The 25,918-nt window shown below is 37.8% G+C and overlaps 1 protein-coding gene across 23 annotated transcripts in view; it reads right to left on the bottom strand.

The window, feature by feature from the left end:
• The window catches only part of Baz2b (bromodomain adjacent to zinc finger domain 2B), a 213,283-nt gene that overhangs the window by 129,902 nt on the left and 57,463 nt on the right, over positions 1-25,918 (bottom strand). The window contains exon 1 of one of the 23 annotated variants that reach the window (XM_051184607.1): positions 509-644. The exons of the other annotated variants lie outside the window; for them this stretch is intronic. The gene's annotated coding sequence lies outside the window, so the exon portion shown is untranslated. Of the gene's footprint in view, positions 1-508; positions 645-25,918 lie in introns of those variants that run through there. 23 annotated transcript variants of the gene reach the window in all.

The following is a 25,918-nucleotide window of genomic DNA, read 5'->3' as shown; positions in this document are numbered from 1 at the left end:
GAAATAGAATTTCTTACAGAAAAAAATAAATTAGAATCTCTTCCTGAGTCTGAAAACAACCTGATTTATTTCATGTTATTCCAGGATTTTACTGAGAGCACTATGCAAGTGGCAGCTTAACTTACCATGCTTTTTTTTTTTAAAGCTTGCTTCTTTACCCAAAATACAGTTAGTATACATATGAGATGGTTGGTTATGAGACACAAAACAGAAATACTTTCGAATTTTTAAAAAAATCCTCCAAACTTAAAACAGTAGTTTCTACTCAAAATGTAAGTTTAAGTTCAGGCAATACTTATAAAAGACTCGTCAACGAAAACACGGTGATACATAATAAAGAAAGCAGCAACTGCTCTCGTTAGCAGAAAGACATTAAGCACAACACTCGCAGCTTACTGTGGAGAGGGTTTAATCAGGAAGTAGCCATTATCCTTTCGATTCAGAGCAGAGGCAGCACTCCACAACAAGCCACGATATTCTCGGTTGAAAGGCTTGAAAGAATACTTACTATTGTATCCTAGCTCTGCTGACCCCAAAGGTCACAATGTCTTTTATCAAGCGCTATAATGAAAACACAATTCAAGTTAGCATTTGCAATGCTCTGTTCGCTGAAACACCTCAAATCTACCTAACAGAACCTCTCTCTCACAAAACATGGCTGTCTTATTCAGAGATTAGCAATTATTGTAATGAGATACTGTCGGAGAGGGTCAAATAGTACTTCCTGCAGTTTACACATCTTGATTTCCTGGTAAACAAACTAAGAGGCAGGTGGAGCATTTAGCTCACCGGTAACCGGAATGCTCACGTGATGAAACTAAGCCAGGTAAAAGGACGGCTCAGGTAATTGTTCTCTTCTAAATTCAGTTGAGGTCAAACCTTACAATAAAGAGAAGAATCCTCTCCTTCCTTTTGAAGGAGGATTTATTTCTGACACGCATGAACTCAACTTACAATAAAGCAAACTCACACAGCCTTAAGGAGCTTTCAAACATTGGTTTTGCAAACAAATTGTAAATAAGGTATTGCTAACAAGATTTCTTTTTTTAAATACAAGAAAATAACAGCTCAAGAACCTGCTAAAGAATTACCCTTAAATTTCAACTGCTTTAAGAAAGAAACTACAAGAAATTTCCAAGTTAGAATAAAAGATTAAAATCATAGTCAAAGCACGAGTCTATTTTTCTTAGGGCAATTAGACTACTGTATAAATATGTATCAATCTTTGAAAAAATGGTATGTATCAAAAAGTTTACATTAGGTAGAATGACTGCCTACATTTTAAGGTTCTTTTTCAAAAATTTAAAATATTCACCTGAGCACTAAAAAATCTAATTACTAATTTGAAAACTGCATTTCTTAGTTTCTTCCTCCCAAATTTGCTTTTTCCCCTTTTTTTTAATGAGATTTGTAATACAGTTGGATAGAGGTTGATTTAAATTATCACTACAAAATCTAAAATCCTCAGCTTCCTCAAAATGAAAAACACATTACTACTTTCAAAGCATCTAAGGTGATTTTTAAAACTCTGTAAAACTTGTACTTACCTTTAAAAATCTATTTGCTAAAAACATATTACTAACATTATATTTGTACTCATGAATACAACATTCAATAATTTTAATGCAAAGTTATTAAAGACCATTTTACAATATAAGCATATCAATCAAACATGTCATGTTGATTAAATTAAGCTCATATTAACACACTATGCAAAATAACATTTTTATGTACTAAAATAGGAAAAACAGAAAACAACAAAAATCAATACAAAAAAACCAATTCCAAATTCTGGGCCAGATGGACAGGCTCTCAGAAGTCTGGTCATAAATGCCAACTGTGTTATTACAAAAGAGTACTGAGTCACATTAACACCGTTGCTAACATGACCAATGCTTTTACTACAATGAAACTGTCAATTTTCAGAATGGTCAAATTCAGTAACACAAATATCCTGTTTTCACCTAGCATGCAAACACGGTCCTTATTCCATCAGAGAAAATGGTAAATGTAATTCTGACTATACAGGTAGCTTTGGGCTATGTGTTCATATACCGAGACAAAAAGAGTCAAGTTTTAAATTATAAGTTATTATTTCAACTGTTTCAAAGGTCCATGACTACATTAGGTTCCAGCACAGCTCACATTTCGAAAATGATAAAGAAAACTGTGAAGAGGATCAGAAAATAAGTGTGACACTTTGGTCATTCAAAGTGGCTCTTACAGCAAAAGTCAGTGAGATTTTTACTGTTAAGAGTTTATAGTTCTGGGCTCAAAAGAAGGCTCAGTGGGCAAATGTGCTTGCTGCCATCACAGACAACCTGAATTTGACCCCTCAGAACCAACATGGTAGAAGAGAACTAATTCCTACAAGCTGTTCTCTGACTATGCGCGCACACACATGCACAGAAATAAATGAACGTAATTTTTGAAGAGAGCTTATAGTTTAGACAAAAGGGACAGTTGATATACATGGCACTGTGACAAAAGGCTTTTTTCCTTTCTCTCACTTTTCCATCTTCTCACTCAGACACTTGTATAGGGTACATTTAACATAGCGGACTGTAATTATGGGGGCTATAAAGACAAAAGGCCTTAGAAAGATGCCCCACTCCCTGGAAAGTCTAACCACACTAAAGAGATTTAACAGATACCTGAAAGGGCCAATGGGATGGCTTGGTGAATAAAAGGCTCTGCCACCCAGAATAAATGGCCTCGGTTTGATCCCTGGAACTCATGAGAGAAGAACAGATTCTTCAGGTTGGTCCTCTCATCTTCACACATGCACAGTGGCCTATCACTGCCCTCAAGCACACACCCATCTCACATTCACAATCACACATAACTGTAAAATTAGTCTGTAATAAACAATACTTATCTCCCATCTTGTATCAAAAGAACACAAAGTGGCTTACTACTAGTAGGAAAGAGTGTCTTTTAAATGTAAGTTTACATAAATAAAAGATGATATCCAGATGTGGAGACACACTTGCAGTCCTAACACTCAGGAAGCTACAGGAGGATCATGAGTTGGAGACCCACCTGGCTCATATAGACACTGTCTCAAGAAATTTTAAAAAGCAGCAGAAACAAAACACAAGTTAAGTTGAATACAGAAATGCTGTTTGCTAGGTTCATACACATCATGATACTAGGCTTATAGCTCTGAGTCTAGCCAGCAGGGGAAGCAGTAGGATAATTTCCAAATCCATGCGCTTATCCATAAAATACTGACTCACAAACCCAAAGCTTTACCTAGTTCCCACTATGAAGACAAGTTTCTTTTATATTTTCAACAGATTTCTCAGCTTATTTACAGAACTTAGAACAATTAATTTCCTATGTCATCTTCTTTTATTATTTTCTCACCAAAGGCCATAATCATAGTACAAAAAAAGATGACTTAACCAGTAAGTCACGTAACCAGGAATTCTAATTTATCTAATATGAATCCTTAAATATCTTTGTTAAATTCACGGTTTCATTCCAAATTCAGTCTTTTTTCTAAATTTAGCCTCTCCTGCAGGTTGATTCCTTAGGCATTCAGGAAAATGTGTGGTTTCAGAAAGTCAGGATTTTAGGTCCTCTCTCTCTCCATCCTCTTTGACTGTGGCCTTTCATGGGCTTGTTTGCCTGTGAGAAAACCTATGATGAATTTTATTCCTATTCAGTCTGGCACTCCTAACTTTGGGTGACAAATCCATCTCCACATTGAGCCTGACCAGATTAACATTTGTGTTTGAACTTGTAGAGCTTACTTTTTATGTTACTAGTCCAAGGAAAGACAACGAAACAAAGAATAAGGAAACTACAATACACTACACTACACTAAACCCCACTACAATAAAAAGAAAACCCTCAAACATTACTCCCTAATATGTTAATTGCTATGTGGCTGGACTGAATACAATTGAAATTTATCAATGCTACACTCTGGTTTTCATGTTAATTAAATAGGTAATGGCAAGTCAAACAGTCACAGTGGGGTAGGTCTTTCTATGTTGTAAAGATGCTAACTTTATGTCCTATTTCTTCCCAGATTATTCTTTTGTTTTCCATAGCTTCCATCAATCCATTCATTATCAGTTCATGTTTCATCAGACCCAGGGTAACCCTCTCTTGGAGTCTTGTTATTTAACTCTAGCATAACTTAGAAATTCTTTATTTACATAACTCAATATGCAGCAAACACCCTCAGTACAAATTAACTGAACATGATGCATTAATAACCTGCTGTACATATTATATCAGAACCTGTTTCATCAATATAGCCAAGATATTGTTAGGACTGCATTCAGTGAACCAAAAGGTCAATTATTACCACATGTATTTTTGCATGTGATAAAACTAATTTGTACTTATACAAACCCAAATTTTCACGTGGGGCCAATTTTTGAGAACATTACACCAAACCAACCAACTTTTGTAAAGTACTATCAAGCCACAAAGTGACTAAAAAGACAATTGTGTCCTCTCTAGTTTGATCCATGCCTGTTTCACTGGCTTTAGTCACTCAGCCTGTCTGCACTGCTGTCAAGTGTTTGTTTCAAATGTAATACCACTGAAATAGTTTATTTCAGAGTCTATTTTATGAAAACAAAGCTGTGCTGATCTCTATGTACAATTTTTGCTGTTGCCAAAAGGGTAGCAGCTTTCAGATATTGCTTACCACATTTTGTTGCAATTTAAAAAAAAAAAAAAATTTCCCAATATTTAAAAAGGTTAGAACATATTCTTACGTAGCTAATAAAAATCAACTGAGTTTGTTGCTCACTTAAAAATTATACAATAATTAATATGTTTACATTACTAACCATTGTTTAATTGCTTACACCATAGAACAAAAATAGAAAACATCTATAATACAAATTTAAAGGGCTTTTAAAAACAAATTTAGCATCAAAATAGAACTCAATTTTCTTTCTTTTCCTTAACAAAATGGTAAATGTAAACCAAAGATAGATGTACATCCCAGTAACTATTACAGAAGAGACAAACACAGGGTCTGTGAGTACAAGATCCATTTTGCTGCAGAGGAACAGACATTGCATAACAATGAGATCTGCTAATGAAAGCAACTATCAACCTGAAATACATATGTATTAAACCGGGACCTCAGTGTCTTTTTTTTTTTTTTTCCATTTGTTCCTTCTCTGGCCTTTTACCCCCTGACCTCTTCAATATTTTTGTCCTTTAGATTGAAGAACTTACTGGGAAAGGAAAACCAAGACTCTAATATTGTACAGCACTGCTTTTTATTCCCATTTATTTTTAATGCAAATTCTAACTGTACTGCTTCATCAGCACTATTAATGTACCTTTAAAAAGAAAATCAATGGCTGCAACCAAGAGAATCAAAGAAGGGTTACTTCTAAAGACAAGTGTTAGACCTGATCAGAAAATTTTATCAACATTTGATGTAAATTCCACATGCATACTTTCAGTGCAGTGTGAATGATGAGTAAGAATTAGGAAACAGGAAGTAAATTTTAAGTCACTTTTAAATAAGTCCTCTAGAGCTTTCTACTACCGACAATTACTAAATGCAATAATATAGGGCTGTATATTAACTATGAACATGAAAATTAGTCTAACACTTTTAAATAAAAACCTTGTTTCTCCCAAAATGTTTTACTTTGGGGTCTATATATGTTGATTACTAATTCCATTTGTCAAAAATTAGGTAATTCTGAACACTTTACTCAAAAATTTATAGTTTTGTTGTGAGTAGAGTAGAATATTTGGTATTATTAACCTTGAAGTATGAACTCCCCAATCAATTTCCACCCTTGGAAGTAAGATCTATTTAAGTGCAGAGCAATCCATCCCTTTCCTTTGACGGTCCTCTCAGATGTACTACTAGTCTCCGTTCACCTCCAGTGCAGACAAGGCTGTCTGGGGGCCTCTGCTGTATGATTTCTACTACCTCATACCTTTTTTTTTTTTTGGGGGGGGGGGGAGAAGGTAATGCCTACAGCCACAAATGGCCAAAGTTAAATTAAGGAAAATTGTTTCCTATTCTCACTTTAGTAACATATTAATGTCTAAATTAGAACAATGTCCTAAAAATAACAAAAAGCAATTATGAATTCTAGTTCTACCAGAAAAATACATGAAATACTTATTAAGCTCAATTTTCTGGGAGCTGCCTCTGATTTTCTCATAGCTGCTGGGGCCACTATAAATTCTGGGGACTGACAGGGTCACTCAACAGTGATGCCCTCAGTTAATCTATAGGGTTCAAGCAAAATGATGACGATGATGACCTTGAAGGGTGGTTTTAAACAGATGATGTGAAAAACCTCAGAGCAAAAACTAACCCATAATCAATGTATTTATTGAATTATGTAAATTTCCATTAATATAGCAAAATATCAAGCTATACAGAATTAAAGAAAACAGATGGCGATAGAAATGTGAAAACACTGCTTTTATTTGGGGTACAAGGAACAACTCTAAGTGTGACTACTCAGGAGTTCTTTGGGCTCTTAACTAATCAAACATAGGCCACAAGCCAAAAACCTCTGTAAGGACTTTTGCGAAATGCAAAATCTCAGACTTATCCCACACTTACCAACCAGAATCTTCTGTGCATTAAAGATTGTTAAACTAATCTATGGCTTAGAAGTGATGGCACACACACCTTTAATCCCAGCAGGTGGGAGGCAGTGGCAGGTGATTTTTCTGAGTTCAAGACCAGTCTGTATACAGAGCAAATTCCAAGACAGCCAGAGCTACACAGAGAAAGCCTGTCTTGAAAAACCAAGAGGTAGGGGAGGGAGGGAAAAATAATGTACTCAACAATCTACACACCAACTTCAGTCATTTTGATACTCTAACAGCTCCTAAAATCCATACTGAAACACAGAATACTCAGCAAATAAATCATTTGTGGTACCCTAATCTACTGACTACTTCCTGCTTAATTATTTAAAAGTCTCATTCATATGGATTTCTCTTTGGAAATTTTTAGTCATGCATGGAGGAAATGACTAAAAACCCTTCTCTAATAGATTGGGAAATGTTAGGTAGCTAAATGCAACAATTTTAAATGGTTTGATCAGGAGAGTCCTTTCTTTAAATAAAATGTCATGTACAGAAAAAAAATAATAATAAAGGTAATTCAAGAGTACAAGTAAGGTTTTTTAGTTTGCTTTTAGAATAAGGAAATGGATAAAGGTTCTAAAAGCAAGGACCAGCCAAGTGGCCAGTGAGTAAAGGTGCTGCAGCAAACAATCTGTGAGATCCAAGAACCCGCACAGAGGGAGAAGAGGGCCAGCCACCACATCCTGTGATGGCTGCAAATAGGGCCATGGCATATGCATACCCACACATGCAAAAACAGACCCAATGGTTTTAAGTAAAACAAACTGGAACAGGGATACATTTCTTTTACCTTTTTTTTTTTTTTTTTTTTGTTTTTGGGGGGACAATTCAAGACAGGGTTTCTCTGTATAAAGCCATAGCTGTCCTGGAATTCACTCTGTTGACTAGGCTGGCCTGGAGCTCAAAGATCCATCTGCCCCTGCCTCCCAAGTGCTGGGATGAAAGGCGTGCACCAGGCCAGGAATGAATTTCTGAGGATATTGTGATATTTTTGTCTATTGAGCTAGTTTAATAGGATTCTGTAATTAGAGTCTTAAAAAAACATAAACAGATGAATACCAAAGCTACAAAAATAATGCATTTTTTAATATTTTGACTGATCAGAGTAGAAGAAATTATAAATATACAGATGTAGTAAAACCTCTTATCCAACACTAAGCAAACAAAACTCTGCTTATCTTCCAATATCAGACAAGACTGGGCAAATTCAGTCATATGGCCATAGAATCACATCTGTTAGACTTCATAACAGTTCTAGGAAGAACTAAGAAAACACCTAACACGCAGAGCCAGAAACCCTTTGATATAGGTGGTATAACCTGGTAAAATAAATATAGAAAGCTATCAGACAATACAAAGCTAGCAGCCATGCTATAAAGTAAAAACTGCACAAAACCTATAACATGGTAATTCTACTAACAGATACATAAGTAAGGAAAGTTCAGAAATTGTGAACAGAAAGAATCGTACTAAGATTGTGGGTTAAAGGTAGAGTGAAAAGGCTAGAAATGTTGTGAATAAGTTAAAATATTATGATGTTTCTATTATGAAATAGCACACGCAGTTAAAAAGATTGAGATTGGTATTTTTTCTATGCCAACTCATCGAGAGATGTTAGGGATAGAATAACCCTTATGTTTCCGTTTATCACCTTGTTTAGGACAGAGCAATCAACAGCTGACAATGAAGAAACGGTACTCAAGAGGGAAACAGTAGATATGTGTTATGTCTATCAGTGAACAAAATCTCTGGAGGAGGTAGGAGGCTACACAAATCATGAAGTGGATAAAGTCTCGGCTTGACTGTGGAACCTGAAAAGGACGGAATAGACCCCCTGAATGCAGGTGTTGGTGGGTGGCTTGGGCAGTTTATGAGGCCACTGGCAGTAGGTCCAGAATCTATCCCTGGTACATGACCTGCCTTTTGGAGCACATTTCCTATGGAGAGATACCTTGCTCAGCCTAGACACAATGGAGAGGGCCTTGGTCAGGCCTCATCTTGGACAGACTTCCTTGACTCCCACGGAAGGCCATATCCTCTCTGAGCAGCTGTTGGGGGGTAGAGAAAAGTGGGGGGGGGGGTAGGGGAAAGTGGAAGGAGCAGAATTGGGGGACAAAGAGAACTGGAATTGATACGTAAAATTTAAAAATAAAATAAATTAGAAGAAAGTCAATACAATGCTATTTATAGCACATATAATAGGTGGCTATTGTACACCTGACAAACAGATTTAAAGAATGAAAATAAAGAAAAATGCTTCAAAAACATAAAAAGTATGGGCTTGAGTGAGGAAGTAAAATACTTTTGTTCTTCTCAGGGGTGAACAAAAAGGGGAAGACCCAGTGTGGCAACAGAGGCCTATAACAAGACTGGGACAGGAAGGCTCCAAGTTCAAAGGCTACCTGGACAAAGAATGATAGCAAGGTCAGATGAAGCAATTTACTGAGAGTCTTAACAAAAAAAAAAAAAAAAAATTAAAGGTAGATCAGTAATAGTTGACTGTTTGCCTAACACGTATAAGGCTCTAGGTTCAATACATAGAACAGCAATTTTAAAAAGCATTGTCTTTTTAAATAACCATGTTTGTAGAAAATGACAAGATGACACAATGAAGTCCCACATATCAGACGCTGTTTCCCTAATAACCACACTTTGTATATGCTGCCTGCACTTCAGAGCCATGAACCCAGCTACAACTGTCATTTCTGTACATCCTATAACCAACACTACCAGAAAGGCCTCGCATTGTACTCTTAAGTTACACTCAAGCCCTTTCCCTCTGACATCTCTAACCCCTAATAACCACACTTTTTTTTTTCTTGGCTTATATATTGCAATCATATTTGCCCTTTTGAGACAGGGCAGTAATGGACTCATACACTCGCCTTTTATGACTGGCTCATTTCCTTTACTCAAATACACTTGACATGGATCCAAGCTGTTGGATGCATCAGCTGGTAAAGGCTGTTTACTGCTTAGTCGTATTCCATGTAGGATGTACCATATTACATTTATTCATGTGTTGAAAGCCATTTTGGTTGTTTCTAGCTTGGGTGTATTACAAATAAAGTTACTATGGACATGTTCAAGTTCCTATGTGTACATAAGCTTTACTTTGTGGAATAAATAAATGCTCAGAAATGTGACTGCTACTACGTATATAATAGCATGTGTTAGGTGTGTGTGCATGTGAGAGAAAGACAGAGACAGAGACACAGAGAGAAAGATGGAGAGATAAACTAACAAATCTGTTTTTCAGAATAGTTGTATCAGTTTACTTTCTCACCAGTAATGTTTTTGGAACTCAGTTTCTCAACATTCTTGGCAGCATGTGGTATTACCACTACAATAAAACATTTTTGATTTGTGTGTGTGGTATACAAGTGCAGTATACGGTCATGTGTATCCTGGAATGCATGCGTGTAGAGGCCAGGAGGATGCTGGGCCCTCTATCAGTGCTTCATTCTTTTGAGACCAGTCACTCACTGACCTGGAGCTTGGCTGAGGGCCAGCAAGCCCCAGGTATCCATTCCCTTGTCTTCCATGCTCTCCAATGCTAAGGCTTTAAACATGATTTGAGGGATTTGAACTCAGGTCCTGCGTTCTTACTCATTGAACCATTTTTACAGCCCCTAAATTTTGTCATAACTGCTCTCATTAGTGGGGAACGAAAGGTCATCTTGGGGTTTTCCATGCCTAGCAAAATTAATCATTTCTCCACAGACTCAAAGTATCTACAGGATAAACTGTTTTTGTCTTTTGTCCATTCTTAATTGCACAGTTAATATTCATTCTCAGTATTATTTGTATACTTTTTCATACCATAGCTATTCTCAAAAACTTCCTCATAGTTTTATCATCTTTTTAAAAAAATTATACACCTTTTTTTTTTTTTAAACACACAGAGTCCATTTGTTACTGTCCTTATCTACATACTAGAAGTATCATAGGTTGGGGGCAGGGAGGCTTGGAGTGGCCACAAACACTCTTTCTTCTTTCCTGTTGGCCGACGCTCAACTATAGGTGGGGACTTGCCCTCCCTCCATCCACACTGGATCTTTTACAATTGTGATAGGATCTTCCACAAAGGAACCAATTTACTGTTATCCTATAGAGACAACATATTTTGTGTATCACGTATGGGAATTCATTCCCGAGTTTGGGCTCATAATTTTCCAGTTAGATATCTGAATCTATAATCCATCAGTTTTATGAGTAGAGAAAGAGGACTTGAGGTCTTTCCACCAGAATGCTTTCCATTAGTTAGTCAATCTCAACTCTTACAGTATCTGCTCATGTGATTACACATTAAACACAATTACAAAGTGCAGTACATGTAGGTGGGGAAACCCAGATTTGAACTTTTATTTCATCACACTCAGTGTTCTGATGCAATGTATGCATGAGTACCTGCTTTACCCAGGAAGATCTGGGAAGTTTTTGTAGATGATATTCACTCTAAAACTTTTAAAAATAAAAAAAGTACCCTGGTGTGATGGTGTACACTTTTAATTCCAAGGACTCAAAGGCAGAGGCAGGTGGATGTCTGTAAGTTTGGAGCCAGTCTATCCTACATAGTGAGTTCCAAGATAGCCGGAGCTATATATGAAACTATATCTCAGAAAAAAAAAAAAAAAAACAAAGGGGTAGGGGCGTGATGGGGGGGGGGGTTAAACAAATTGTGCTCCCTGATCTGAATAAGGGGGAGGGGGACTGCATACACAGCACTTGCTCTGGTACAGTTAAATGGTTTTAAATGTAGGGACCAATAAGTACAAGAGGTAGAGGTATAACTTCACATAAAAGGAACAGTTTATGAATGATTTCATGAGACTTGAGTGACATGAACTCTATCTACAGTGACTGCAAGTCAGTGCAGGATTTGAGTATGTGAATGACCTGGTTAGATCGGTGGTATCAATTAAATCATCACTAAGACAAGGATGAACAGGGCATGGCAAGAGGCACCAGTTACTCAGCTTATTGCTACAGACCGAATGAGACATCAATTGACATGAATACTTAGGTATCCAGCTGGGCATGGGTGTTCACCCCTGAACTCCAAACTTGGGAGATTACGGCAGGAGGATTTTCATAAGTTTGAGGCCAGTCTGGACTACAGAATAAGACCCTGACGAGAGAGAGAGAGAGAGAGAGAGAGAGAGAGAGAGAGAGAGAGAGAGAGAGAGAGAGAGAGAGAGAGAGAGAGAGATTTGTCAGAGGTTTTAAGTATCATAAACATATAAGAAAAATGCATTTGAGAAATATTCAGAAAGGAAAAGAAAAAGTGAAAAAAAGAGGAATGTCTAAATGAGAGCACAGACCAGAAGGATTGCCAAGGGAGTACAGAGACACTGCAACTGCAAGCTTGGGGACTATTTTACTGACCTTTAGTTAGCCTCTAGCACTGCCTAGTATGCATTTGCCACAGCATGAAGGATGCAGTTTAATCGGATATTCTTTGAAGGGTCAAATATGTTGTAATTCATAAACACATTAATGCTTTAAAAGATGCCCAGAAACAGCTGCTAAATAAAATAGAGCCTGTTTAACAACTCTTCTTTCATTTTTCCCCTCCCTCCACCACTCTGCTCTCCCTTCCTAGTTCCAACCCTCCACTCCTTTGAGACAGTATCTTGGCATCCAACTCACAATCTTCCCATCTGAAATTCCTAAACTGCCATTACCACCAGAAAGTAGTACCTGTGTGCCTGGCTTAGTGTTAATCTTACACCTCCCATGTCCATTTAACCATGTCACCTTCTTTTTTTGTAATGCTCCACACAACCAATGTTCTGACAAAACATGGACTTGACACCAAGGATCAGGTACGGTGGACTCATGCCTGTAATCGAAACATTCAAGAGGCAGGAAGAGTGTCAAAAATTTGGAGGCAGCCTAGGCTACATCATGAGCTCTAGGACAGCCTGAGAAACAATGTGAAACCCTGTCGCAAAGCAAAACAAAAAGACCCAAGTAATACACAACCTCTGCACTAGCATTTTACTCAGAGTCACTCACAGAATGCCAGCCACCCAGCTCACTTCCCCTTCTGGGACAGTGCCAAACAGTTCCCTTTAGTGCTGCTCATGCAGCTAGGCTGGTGTTCCATCAGAGAAGCCTTGTTGGGCACATCTCTAACAGGTGTCAACTTACACCCTACACTTAGGGCCCTTAATTCACCTTGTTTTTCTCCGCAGTGCTGACTGTCAAGCAGTACATTAAAGCTCATTTCGTCTTTCACCCATAGGATAAGTCACATGAGTAAATCTTTGTGTTGTCCAGTCATTAACCTTGCCGCTTTCTATAAATAGGTACTCACCAATCAGTTGTTGAATAACTCATTTAATGTCTGAGTATAATGATTTAATAGTAAAGTAGTTAACAGGTCAAACAGCTACTTATCGGCATATTCCCAAGGAGTGGTTACATCAGGATATTCTGGTTCATATTTCATGCCTCCATTCTTTGTAAAACACAGGATTGGGATTTGTTTTTAAAAAGTCATTTCAGGATTTTGGAAACTTTTAGCTTGAACTCATTTTCTCTTATTCAAACCAATTTTAAGGCTTATAACCTTTGCTTTGTAAGTGTACAGACAGCATGTCAGTGCGTCTCCCTCCTGTAGCTGCACTTTTTGTAGACAGGACAGGACAAGTCTGCCTCTGAAGGTCTGATTGGAAAAGCATGGACCCGCTAAAGCTAGGGGCCTTTTTCTTCACTGATATTCATGACTCCCTTCTCTAGCTCTAGAGCAGCTGTTCACAACATGTGGGTTATGACCCCTTAGGAGTTGAACAACCCTGTCACAAGGATCACCTAAGACCATCAGAAAACATGGATATTAACATTATAATTCATAACAGTAGCAAAGATGCAGTTATGAAGTAGCAAGGAAAATAATTTTCTAGTTGGGGTCACAATAGGAGGAACTGCGTTAAAGGGTCACAGCATCAGGAAGGTTGAGAACTGCTGCTCTAGAGACTTCCAAGTGTTGGAGTAGATTCCAGGGGTGTGGTGTTTCCATTTTTCATTAGGTTAGTTGTTCAACTGAACATACTCTATATGATAATATACTCTTATAGGTACCTATTCCACTAAAAGTCAAAGTAAGTTCTCACTGACACATATGACCATTTTTCAAAAATATTTCAGAATACAAATTTCAGAATACCTATAAAACTCTTAAGTGTTTTAATATCAAATGAAGCAGTTCTAAAATTTCTAAAATTCACAATACAAAACAAATACTGCTCAATTTTTAATCAGGTTATAGCTCAATAAATCCAGTAAAAGGTAGAAATGTTGTGAGTGGAAATGTACTTTATTGTCTCACCGATGATATCAAAAGTTAGCAACACAGTATCACAGATTACAGCTGTTTAGCCTTGTAACTTCACAGCTGACAGAGCTGTGGGTCACTTCTGGCTCTTTGACACCAATAGTATCTTCCCATGTACTGCTAGCACAGCAAGAGATCAAACTTCAAAGTGCAGTAACTGCTGAATGTACAGTGCTCCCACAGCATTAGAAAGTAGTAAGTAGTAGGGTGAGCCATTTTAGGCTTGAGACTTGTCTGTATGATTCAGCTGGTTAAGACACAAACAAGTATTTATTAGGAGATAACAAAGCTGATTCTAGCCAGGCATCTGTGTTGTACGCCTTTATTCCCAGCACTTGGGAGGCAGAGGCAGGCAGATCTCTGTGAGTTCGAGACTAGCCTGGTCTACAGATCTAGTTCCAGTACAGCCACAGGGAAACCAAAAGGAAGAAAACAAAAACAAAAACAAAGCTACATCACTTCATATTCCATGGATAGACAACTACAAAGCTGTTATTCACTCTAGTGATCAGATTAGAATAAAAGCTGGAATTATTTCTAATAAAATACCTGGAACTGAATAATTAATGAAAGATTCTGCAATTGCTTTTATTTTGCAGCTATTTTAAATAAGTGTTTGCCTTCTATGGTAGTTTTTAATTTTACTTAAAGTACTATCTCTAAAATTAAAAATAACTTGTAAGTACAACAAATCATAATCAATCAATCAATCAATCAATCAATCTGTGAGCCATGAATCAAAGAGAGAAAGAAAAAAAGAAGAAGAATATGACTATTCTTGGTCTGGTGGAGGAGAAAGTTTATTATAGACATGAGGGAGAGCACAGACAGAGACACAGACACCTGACAGAGTCCAGAGTGGACATGACCATGGGCAGGGACTCATGAGGGGAGGGGAGAGCCAGGAGACCAAGAGGCCAGGAGGATAGAGGGTAGACAAAAAGGTGTGGATAACCAAAATGGTTGGATTGCATAAGGAAGGGTGGCTAGGGTAGAGGCAGTCCAGTCCCTGGACTGAAGAAATTTAGGGTAGGGGGCAGTGTTTGCCAGCCATACCCTATAACAGGTAGGGACTGAGGAATGCTGGGATAACTTGGCATAGGCACCTTAGTTAGCCATTTGTCCTGGGTCTGAGACCTAACAATGAACTGGTAAAATGGGTCCTGAATACATCAGCCTGAGTCTTGGTTTCTTCATCTGTAAACTGAGTGTGTCGATCTAGGACTTCCTAATACTTTCAAACTGTAATGCCTTTTTATCTTAAAACAAAGATTTTGAAATTATACTAGGTGCTTTTAATCTAGCAAATCAACTGAGAAACTCTGGGTTTCTAATGATAAGAAATGCAAATTCCCTTAAAAGCTTACTTCCTTACAGAGTAAACAATAAAACAGGTTTATGTTTCTTCATAATGAAACACCTCAATTTGTACTCAAATGTAATGACTGCTATTTATCTACTTTTGGTGAATAAAAGCGAGGACAATTTATTAGCAGCAGAAGAGGCTCTGAATCCGAGAAGGTCACAGCCTGTGTGCTGAGGTGCTAGCAAAGCATCTACACACGAGAAAGCTGCCATTTTTCTTCCTTGACAAAGACTCCATCTGCCACTGAGCCATTTACAGCCTCCAAGTTAGAATATCAATGATTTCCGACCATTCTGCAAGCCTGCTTTCACCTTGATGTCACCTCTGTAATACAGCTACAGCAGATGATGAATCCTCTCGACTACAAACATGAAGCCTGTGCTTTAGTCACCCAAGAGGTATTTAGTTGCCCTCTAACGCCCATTTTCATTCATTCTGGGTCACAAAGGAATTAGAGGGTGCATCTATGTCCTACGATTCGAGTTGCTTTACCTACACACTTTAAAACAAGCATATTCACAAGGCAGTTCTCAACAATGGCTTATGAACCAAAACAACAGGATGTCATCATATTTTTCTGCTGGTGAGATCGCTCAGTGGGTAAAGGCTCTTGTCACCAAGCCGTCTGAGTTTGATCCTCTGGACTCACATGGTAGAAGGAGAAACCAATTCCCACAAGTTGTCCTCTGACCTCCACACATAGTATGACATGTATATGCCCACACTGCCCACATTCAAGCATACACATACACACACAAAATAATAAATAATTTAAAGAATTATGTCACATTTCCAGTTAATAAAACCTGCTATGGGGGGGAGGAGACAAGTGCCTTCCTTGCTTATACTTGCTTATACTTGCTTATACTGCAATAAATTCTTAGCCACTCAAAACTTATTTTTTTAATAAAATAGCTCATCTCCTTAGAATGACATTACAATGATAATCAGGAGTTTAAGGCTACCCTTAGTTACATGATGAATTCAAGGCCAGCTTGGAATATATGAGATCCTGACTCAAATATATATATATATATATATATATATATATACTCCCTTGATCCCCTTTTAAACAAATATACCATAACATTTGATCATTGGTATCTTTACAAATGGACACACATTTCACATTTTGATTTAAAATTTTAGTCTACTTTATGTATTTATTTTGAGACATGTTTCATTCACTAAGTAACCTAGGCTGGCTTTGAAGTCAGTAGCTTCTTGCACAGGTTCCTAAAGGCTGAGACAACAAGTATAATCAACCACATCGGGCTTAAACTATTGCTCTTATCTGAAAAGCTAAGTATTCTCTACTTATGCAAACTATTATGAGGAATATGAAAGAGTTGAAAACAAAGTTCTTGGTTTCTAGCTAAGCAAATAATAAATTCTCTCTTGAAAAGTCATCTAAAATGACAAGGTTCTTTACAGTGGGAGGAAGTCAAAGACAAAAGAAAGCATTCTGGAGTTGTGATTAGGAGAGCTGCATATGTTTAGAGCTCTGGTCCAGGAAAGGCCCTTACTCACCAGAAAGTAAAGTGAGTGGGAGAGATGACGTCTACAGACTTCCTGCTCCAGCATTCCATGATAAGAGAACACCAAGTGTCCAGACGTCAAATGATAAAACAGCCACTTGACTCCAGATTTTGCAATTCACACTCCCTTTGGGCCAGAACCCAGAAGGAAATGAAATCTGAGTTGGATATTCCAGGATGTGCAGCATTTGACTACACAGAGGTGGGAAATGATTTTTCCACAAAATAAGGATAGCATAAATAAGTGTGAGAAAAAGAAATCATGACTTCAGATATGTTAATGTGGCAATGTTATCCACAGTGTGAGAAGAGACAACATGGCCTTGGAAACAGAAAATGCTAAATGAACAAACAGAGCTATCTCAGCATGAGCTGGAAATGGCTGTGGTGGGGACTGAAGGAAAACAAAGGACTTATGTGACATTGGGGCTAGATCACAAATCCTTTTAAGGTTTCACTTCCTGGAGTCAGAAGAGAGTGATCCAGAGATGCCAAGATCAGATCTCCTATCTGATGTAGAAACTGGCAACTTTAATCACAAAAGAAGACCTGAAACAGAATTTTTGTTAAAACAATGAGACAGGAGAGAGAGAACACACCAAAAAGAAAGTCACCTAACATTCAGAAAAGGATACTAAATACAGAATTAAGACACTAATGCCACAATCTGTACCATACTACTGTCACACAATGTCACTCTGAGGTTCCTTTTCTCCAAACTGAGGACACTGGATTTAACAATGCATTTTGAGACCTTTCAGCTTTAGGTGTATGTAATGCATTGCCTTCCTTCCCTACAGATTAGAAGCTATGGAGGTGTGGCCCATCTTTTAAAGATCTTAATTCTGACAGATTTAAGACTCAAGAAAAAGCACTCTATCAAACAGAACAAAGGGAAACTTAGTGGCTTTTCTCCAACAGGTACACACAGTTACACAACTACCCAGACACCGACGGCCAAGTCAGCACTTTGAAAATGACCCCTGCATTGTTGTTCTCTCAGCCATGAAGAGAGACACTTTCTACATACCCCTTGGTAGGAAAAAGAGAAAGCGATGAGAGATACTGTCTTTGAGTTTAAACATAATTTGACTGGCAAGATTTAAAAAGGAAGAAGAAAAAAGAGGGGGCAGGGCGGCATGTAAGATAATAAAAACTGCTTTATAAAAATGTATTTCAATGCCAAGGAATCTGTTATCACTTCCAAGGAGAGACTGCATCTGAGCTGCAATCAGGAAAATGGTCATATGAAGACTTGTCAATGAAAATATCAGCAAAGTGCATCTTTTAATAAGGGGGGTGTGGTTAAATTAAAATTGTACTAATGTTTTACAGTATGCACAATGATTCCTCATAATTTCAAATACAAAGTTCATATTTGGGGAGCTGAAAAGTTGGCTTAATGGTTAAAAGCATGTGTTCTTGCAGAGGACCTGGGCTCACTTTCCAACACCTACATGGTGACTCATAACAATCTGTAATGCCAGTTACTGGGGGCACAACACTCCCCTCTGGTCTCAGGAGGTACCAGACATGCATGTGGTATAATAATGATATATGCATAACACCCATACACATAAAATAAAAACTTCTTTAAAACTTCATTTGTTCCCATGATATGATGTTTATTCCTAGACAGAAGTATAAAGAAGTGACATAATTATTTTTATTACAAGTGAAGTTAGAATTTAAATAACATTCTGAAATGACTTTTACTCCAAACATATCTTTAAATCAGTGATTTTAATTTTGATAGGAATTTAATTAATTTTAAGAAACATACAAAGTGGGGGTTAACTTCAAGTAACTTGTTTTATTTCATTTAAAGAGTATGATAATAAATAAAATTATATTCCAGAGCTTTTTAATTCCTTAATACTTATCTGCCATTAAAATTATACTCAACCCAGGACATAATTAAATTGGCAAGTGCTACACCCATTCAAGCATGATAAATTCTTATTCTCTGGGAAGAAAATATGTCCTTCTATTTAAGGTCTTTGACCTCTCAAATCATTTCTTTCTGATTGAAATATGCCTTTGTTTTATGCGAAAATAGGGTAACTAGTATTAAGGTGTGAATCTAAAGTTCCCCCAAAGGCTTCTGAGGGCAGTACAGAGAGCTCTGGGATCTTTGCACAGCAGTATGCACCAGGTGGCAGGACCACAGGTTACAAGTGTCTTGGTTCTGCTCTGGCCCTCATCTTCTTACCTGCATCCACATAAGAAGTCTGTCATATATATGCTCCTATTGTCACATACTCCACTGTACTTTTCCTACCAGATTAAACCATAAGCCTTTTCTCCCTTGCATTGTTTGTGTTGGGTATTTTGGCCATACCAATGCAAAAGTAGCCAAAACAACTAATAAGTTAATATTCCTGTTGTAAAAATGATCACAGTACAGTAATTTAGCTAAAAATATCGTGTTAGCTATCAAAAATGCAAGTACGACTTTAGATGACAATTCCAACATTCTCTTTACATTAACTTTCATACAAGTCCCACATCAAGAAGTGGTCTCGAGCAAGGTAGTGATGGTACAAGCCTTTAATCCCAGCACTCAGGAGACAGAGACACACGGATTTCTGAATGAGAGTCCAGTCTGGGCTACAAAGCAAGTTCCAGGACAGCTAGAGCTACACAGAGAAACCCTTTCTTGAAAAACAGAAGAGGAAGGAGGAGAAGAACAATGAGGAGAAGGGGGAGGAAAAGGAGAAGTCAACATCTAGAACTATATTGTAATTTATAATTCTTTGGCCAGTGTTTAATGTATGTATGTATGTATGGCAAGGATGTAAGAGACTCTTTGTTTATGGTAAGCTACTATTAGTCCCTAAGTCTAAATTTATTAATATCTCTAAATGGCACTTTAGAAACCAAAAATAATTGAGTTACAGTATTGTACAATAATGTTGTATAAACATCGGTTAAGCACATAAGCAATGCCTACAAAGATACATTTTAAAAGTTAGTCAATTGAGCAACTTGGAAGAAAAGATTGAGGGCTTCTATCCCAACACCAGGGACAGGCATAGTGGGGAAGAAAGTTTTAGGACGGAGCTCTCATAAGCTGTGATATGCATTAAGATTTCTTTTTTACTTTTAATTATTTATGTGTGGAAGGGGAGGGCAGTTAAAGGGGTTTCTGCATATGTGTATATATGCCCACAAGGCCAGAATCATCAGACAATTTTGGAGCTGGACTTACAGAGGCTGGAAGACACCTATTATAGATGTTGAGAAACATGAATACAGGTATTATGTGTTCTTATCCACCAAGCCATCTCTGTGAGTTTGAGGCCAGCCTGGTCTACAAAGGGAGCTCCAGGACAGTCAGGACTATACAGAGAAACCCTATCTCAGGGGGGAAAGAAAAGAGGGGGGGGGAGGAGAAGGGTAATATGAACAATCAGCATCCTGTGCAGTTACAAACCCAGAATAAGTTGACAATATGTTAAATAAAATGTACAGTTAATATATGTAAGATATAGAGTATCATAATTTTGCAGTGTGGTGTAAATGCACAACTGATGAACTAGCTGCACTCACTGCCATTGTCTAGCATTATAAGAATATCAGCAGGCTGGGAAGAGATCACAGTTCAAATCACAAGTACCATCTCTTTAATGCATGCTACTTGTACAATATCTTGGAAAACTGTAATGGAACCATGCTAGGTCCAGGACTGTCTGTAACACAATGACATATGCTTTTCTACCCTTAGCTTAGAAAAGCAATTCAATTTCTGTATATATAAAGTTGTAGTATACACCTGTAGAAATTGATGAAATCTAGAAATCATAAGCTCTTTCAAATACAGGTTACAATATCAGCATCCTTGGCTTAAACGATACTAACTCTTGCTGCTCTGCTTCAAAAAGCACACACATGTACACACATGTGGAGGCCCAAGGTAGACCTTTGGTGGTACGTTTATCTTATTAGTTGAGGCAGGGTCTCTCAACAGAAACCAAAGCACCCCGATTTGGCTGGCTTTGTTAGCCGTTTCTTCTCAGTTCCGGTTTCTACCTTGCCAGGGTAAAACTATAAGCAAGCAACCACACCCATCTGGCATTTACATGGCATTCTGGGAATCTGAGCTCTAGTTCCAATGCTTGAGCATTTAACCGCTGAGCCATCAACTCACCCCTTCATCCATCTTTTCATGTTCACAAGACACATTACATATGTGTTTCTCGTGGATACAGCAAATACAACAATCATTTTACAAGTTATTTTTCACTAGACTGTAAACTTGGAAAGAATAAAACAGTGTATTTTCTACTTTTATAAGTTTAGCAAGCTAAAAAGACTACAGTATTTATTAAATCAAGATGACTGAATTTTCCTAAATGAGCTACAAGTATAACTTACAAAAAAATCATAAAATATTGACAAAAATAGAAATTCAAACAAAGCCTGAGGATTTATAATGACATTATAATAATAATGTCACTAGTGAATTAAACATAGTTGCATTCTTTAAAAATATCAAATATGAATAATGTTGACTATAAAACAATCTCATTAAATATTAACCAGGGAGGCAGTAGAAATCTAATGAAAGGAAACCTTAAAATAATGGCTTTACGTCACATGTGAAGGATGTGGCACTAGGGACTGACCCTAAGGCTTCAGACTCTAGGTCAATGTTCCACCCACCTCTATTCTCCTTGCTTACAGCATCCGGCCTTATTGCTTCTACAGCCCCTATTCCCTTGGTTCTTCACGTGGCTGGACCCTCATGGGAATTCATTTCTCAACACAATAACACATTACCAAGGGGACCACTCCTATCTTTCAGGTGTATACTGCCCTAGGTTTAACACCAACCCTAGTAAGCAGGACCACCTTCCTTTCTCTCACCTTTGAAATACTTATCAACAATTGTTCTTCTCTTCTCCCACACTCCAAGGTAAACTTAATGACAAAAGAACTCTGTCTTATTGATCATAGCATTTCAAGCACATGGACAAGGAAAACACAGATCAACACTGTAGATATTTGTACAATGAAAAAATGCATGAATGAATGACTGTTAGCACACAAAGAGTTGTGACTAAATTAATGAAGGCTCATAATTTTTCCCTGGGGACTATTTGAGAACAAGCAATTTTCCATTGGCATCTAGCTTTATATCTTTTTTATTAGTATTTATAGTGTAACAGAGCTCCACAAAAATAAAGCTAAGTAAAACAGAGATTAGTAGAGTATAAACTGGTCTATTTATGTGACTCAAAATTACCTCAGTAGCCATTGTATGTCTTATCTGTTTCTTCTGATCAACAGAATTGGTCAATCATGAATGATGAATGAGTGTATTTGGTTCACAGTTCTGGAGGCTGAAAGTGAAAGAGTCCTGTCGTTCTTTTTGTTGCAACATAGCATGGAAGAAAGCACCACATATGTATGACAGAGTTAAATGTGTATGGGAAGGGGAGAGATCAACATTCCCCCCCACACACTGTTATTATCATAATAAAGGCCTTAATTTCAGAGGGTGCTGCTCTACAACCTAAACCTCTCCCAAAGTCTGCACATTTTAACACTGTCACAGTGGCAATTAATCTATAAGATAAATTTTGGAGGAGACAGATAAACCATAAGAAATTATCTATAATTTTCTATAATACTATTTGTCATTTAAACAGCTAGAATATATTTATTAATTTATAAAGTAACAATTCCAATTTTACACACTTCAGAAGGGTTATAGCTAAGGTTTACATTCATAGTTTTTAACCAGAGACAGTGATGTTTCTACTATAATGCATTCAATGTACAACTAATTTGTGTTTAGAAAGGCTTAGTATATGTGTTAGGAAAAGCAAGCATAATGCTTGGCTTTATTTAAAAAAAAAAAAAAACATAGCAGTGGGGAAGTTATAATAATCACAAGTAAGTTTTTGTTTCACTTTCAGGAAACTGTATCTTAGGAATGGTTCTGTCAATGTTCTATCACCTCTATTAGGAAATTCTCTTTTATGAGAAATGTTATAAAATAAAAATTTTTTTCTTTGTCCTCAAGATTGATTACTCACCCTTTTGTAATACAGACTTTTGCTTCAGATATAAACACTGTAAAGTTATTTTTATATATAATTTATTTTTCTTTCTATTTTTTTTTAAACAGGGTTTCTTGGGGAAGAAATGGCTCAGCAGTTAAAAGCCCTGGCTGCTCTTCCAGAGGACCAGAGTTCAATTCCCAGAACCTACCTGGCAGCTCAGCACTGTATGTAACTGCAGTTCCAGAGGATCTCACACATTCACAGCAATGCACACAAAATAAATTTAAATAAATTATGAAGAAAAAAAAAAAAGGCAGGGTTTCTCTATGTAAGACTCTGAAGACTTTGGCTGGGCTGGACCTCACTTTGTAGACCAGGCTGGCCTCAAACTCACAGAGATCCACACGTCTCTGCCTCCTGAGTTCTGGGGATTAAAAGTATGTGCCACCACCACCCAGCATAAAATAATTTTTAAATTAATCTTTCATTTAAATTTTTTCATTCATTCCCCCAACTCTAGGTTCTCTCTCTCTACACACACACAGACACACACATACACACACCTCTATGATAAATTGAGTATTGTAGCACATGCCAGCACACACACACACACACACATACACACACACACACACACACACACACCCCTCTATGATTGAGTATTGTAGCACATGCCAGGAATTCTACCTCTCAGGGCAAAGATGAGCAGGTTCAAATTAAGAACCTGTCCCTAAAACTGAGCAAAATAAAGTCTGTGAAAACAGACTTGGAAAGGTAGAAAATATACTTGTAATAATGCCACTGTGCGGGGTTTTAATTTATGCCAGTTTCACTTCTATGTGAAAGGGGATGATGTTACTTGGGTACTGTGATTTTGGTCAATACCTCAAAGGTGTCTGCAGTTCTTTCCCATACTCACTTCCAGCCCCATCTCATGTCTCTCCTCTTTCCTAGGAACCAATGCTTCTCAAGCTGCCATAAATATAAAGCTTACAGACCTACATATTTTGCAATGAAATATTGCCTTATTCCATGATAAGTTATATATTCCATGATCAACTTTAAGACTGCTATGAAATGTATACTTTTCTGATACCATCTATTCAGGCATATTTTATTTTACTGTACTTTGCTTTTCTATAATTCATAGACAATAGGTGTGTATGTGTGTGCGCACACGCACGTGCAAAAAGCTAAGCTTTTTGTGTCAAATAGCCAAGTTATAAATCTAGAAGAAAGTTCTTGAAGGAGATTAAGATGGTGAATCAGTAATAATATGGTCTTATTCCAGCCACACTCGCTGAGACAAACCTAACCCACAGCAAAGCCCTAACTAGCTTCAATGTCATGATGCCCAAGAGTGGATGAAGGTGTATGGCAAACTTATACAAAGTCTGAAGCTACAGAGAGAGAATGACTCGTGAGGCTTAAGGAAAGACTTTGTCTCTATAGTACAAAAGTGAAGCAACAAACACAGATCTAGAAAGTACAGTCCATTTTTCCAGATCAACTAAGATAACTGAAGAAGGTGCCATTCAAAACATTAAGTTGTAACTTGGCATCACTTGCTTCCTAGTGCAGTGATAAGGAACACAACCAAAAGCAACTTAGAGAGAAAAGAGTTTACTTTTGTTTACAGCTCCCAATCGGTCACAAAGGGAAGTCAACTTGATTGAGGCAACACCTGGAATAGATGCCATGAAGGACACTGCTTACCGGCTTTTTTTCCATGGCTTACTCAGACAGCTTTTTTAGACAGCCCTGACCACCTGCCCAGGGTGATGAAGGATTCTAGCTGACCCAAGCATAACAAACATGGTACCAGCAGTTTTTGCCTTACCCTTCACCCCCATCCCCTCTGCCTCATTAAAACATAAGATTATATCCCTAAAGCTAGCCACCAAGGGCCATTCCTTTGCTTGGCCACTTCCTCCTCCTGAGGCTGACAACCAGGATCCAGCTATCAAAGGTCTGGAGTCCAGCAATCAAAGCCCCCTCTTGGCTACTCTACTTAGCAAAAACCAACTCATCCTAACCTGAGTTTCTTTTTTTTTCCCCTTTATAAACTGTCACTTGCCTATGGGCCACATCACCTCTGTGTCCACAGGCAAATACCCCCCATCCTCTTCACTCTTGTATCCACTGATGCCCCCCATCTCCTGTCTTTGTTATTCCCTGTCTTTTGTCCCTCCAGGGCAAATAAATATCTCCTTTATGCTGAGAACTTGGTCTTGGGGTATCTTGTACCAACTTCAAAGTCCTATCAGTGCTGGGCCCTCCCACATCAAATATTAATCAAGAAAATGACCCCACAGACTTGCCTATAGGCCAACTGGAAGGAGGATTTTTTGTTAAACTAAGTTTTCTTCTTCCTGGATAACTTTAACTTGTGTCAAGATGACCAAAAAAACAAAACCTATCCTGCACAGCTGTCCACATAACAGCCTTCCACTAGACATTCCCCTCAAGAGAGGGCAATGCCTAATGCCAGCCTAAAAGTTCAGGCCAACTCTCTTACTGCAGACTAAACTAACTAGTTGGAGCCAATGCTAATTTACCAGTCTGAAATCCTAGAGCCTTAAAGCTACGTCTGTCTATGGAAAGGCCTGGATAACAATACATCTATTTGAAAGGTTTAATGAATAAGGCCACTGTTGAGACCTATTGCTCACAGAAAATGACTCCTTTCATCATAATACTACTTAGGTAGGGAAAACAACTCAGTGGGTAAAGTATGTGAAAACATAAGGGTCTGAGTTCAGGTCCCCAGCACCTACATAAAAGCCAGCCACACCTGTAACTCACACCTGTAACTCCAATACTGCAGAGCAGTGCAAAACAGGTAGACATGGGTGGGAACTTGTCCCACCCATCTCACTCACCAGCAAGTCCAGCTTAGATGTGCTCTCTAGTTTCACTAGGAGGCCCTGTCTCAAAAAAATAAAGTGAAGAATGATAGAAAACAGAACCTGATCTGCCTCTGGATTCTACATCCAGACAGGCACACCGCATACACATTTTCACATGTATGCATATATACCACACAAGAGTATTA

The sequence above is a fragment of the Phodopus roborovskii genome, unplaced genomic scaffold (genome assembly GCF_943737965.1).
Source record: "Phodopus roborovskii unplaced genomic scaffold, PHOROB, whole genome shotgun sequence".
Taxonomy (NCBI): Eukaryota; Metazoa; Chordata; class Mammalia; order Rodentia; family Cricetidae; genus Phodopus; species Phodopus roborovskii.
The sequence above is the reverse complement of the archived record's forward strand: the minus strand, read 5'-3'. Positions and strand labels throughout refer to the sequence as shown.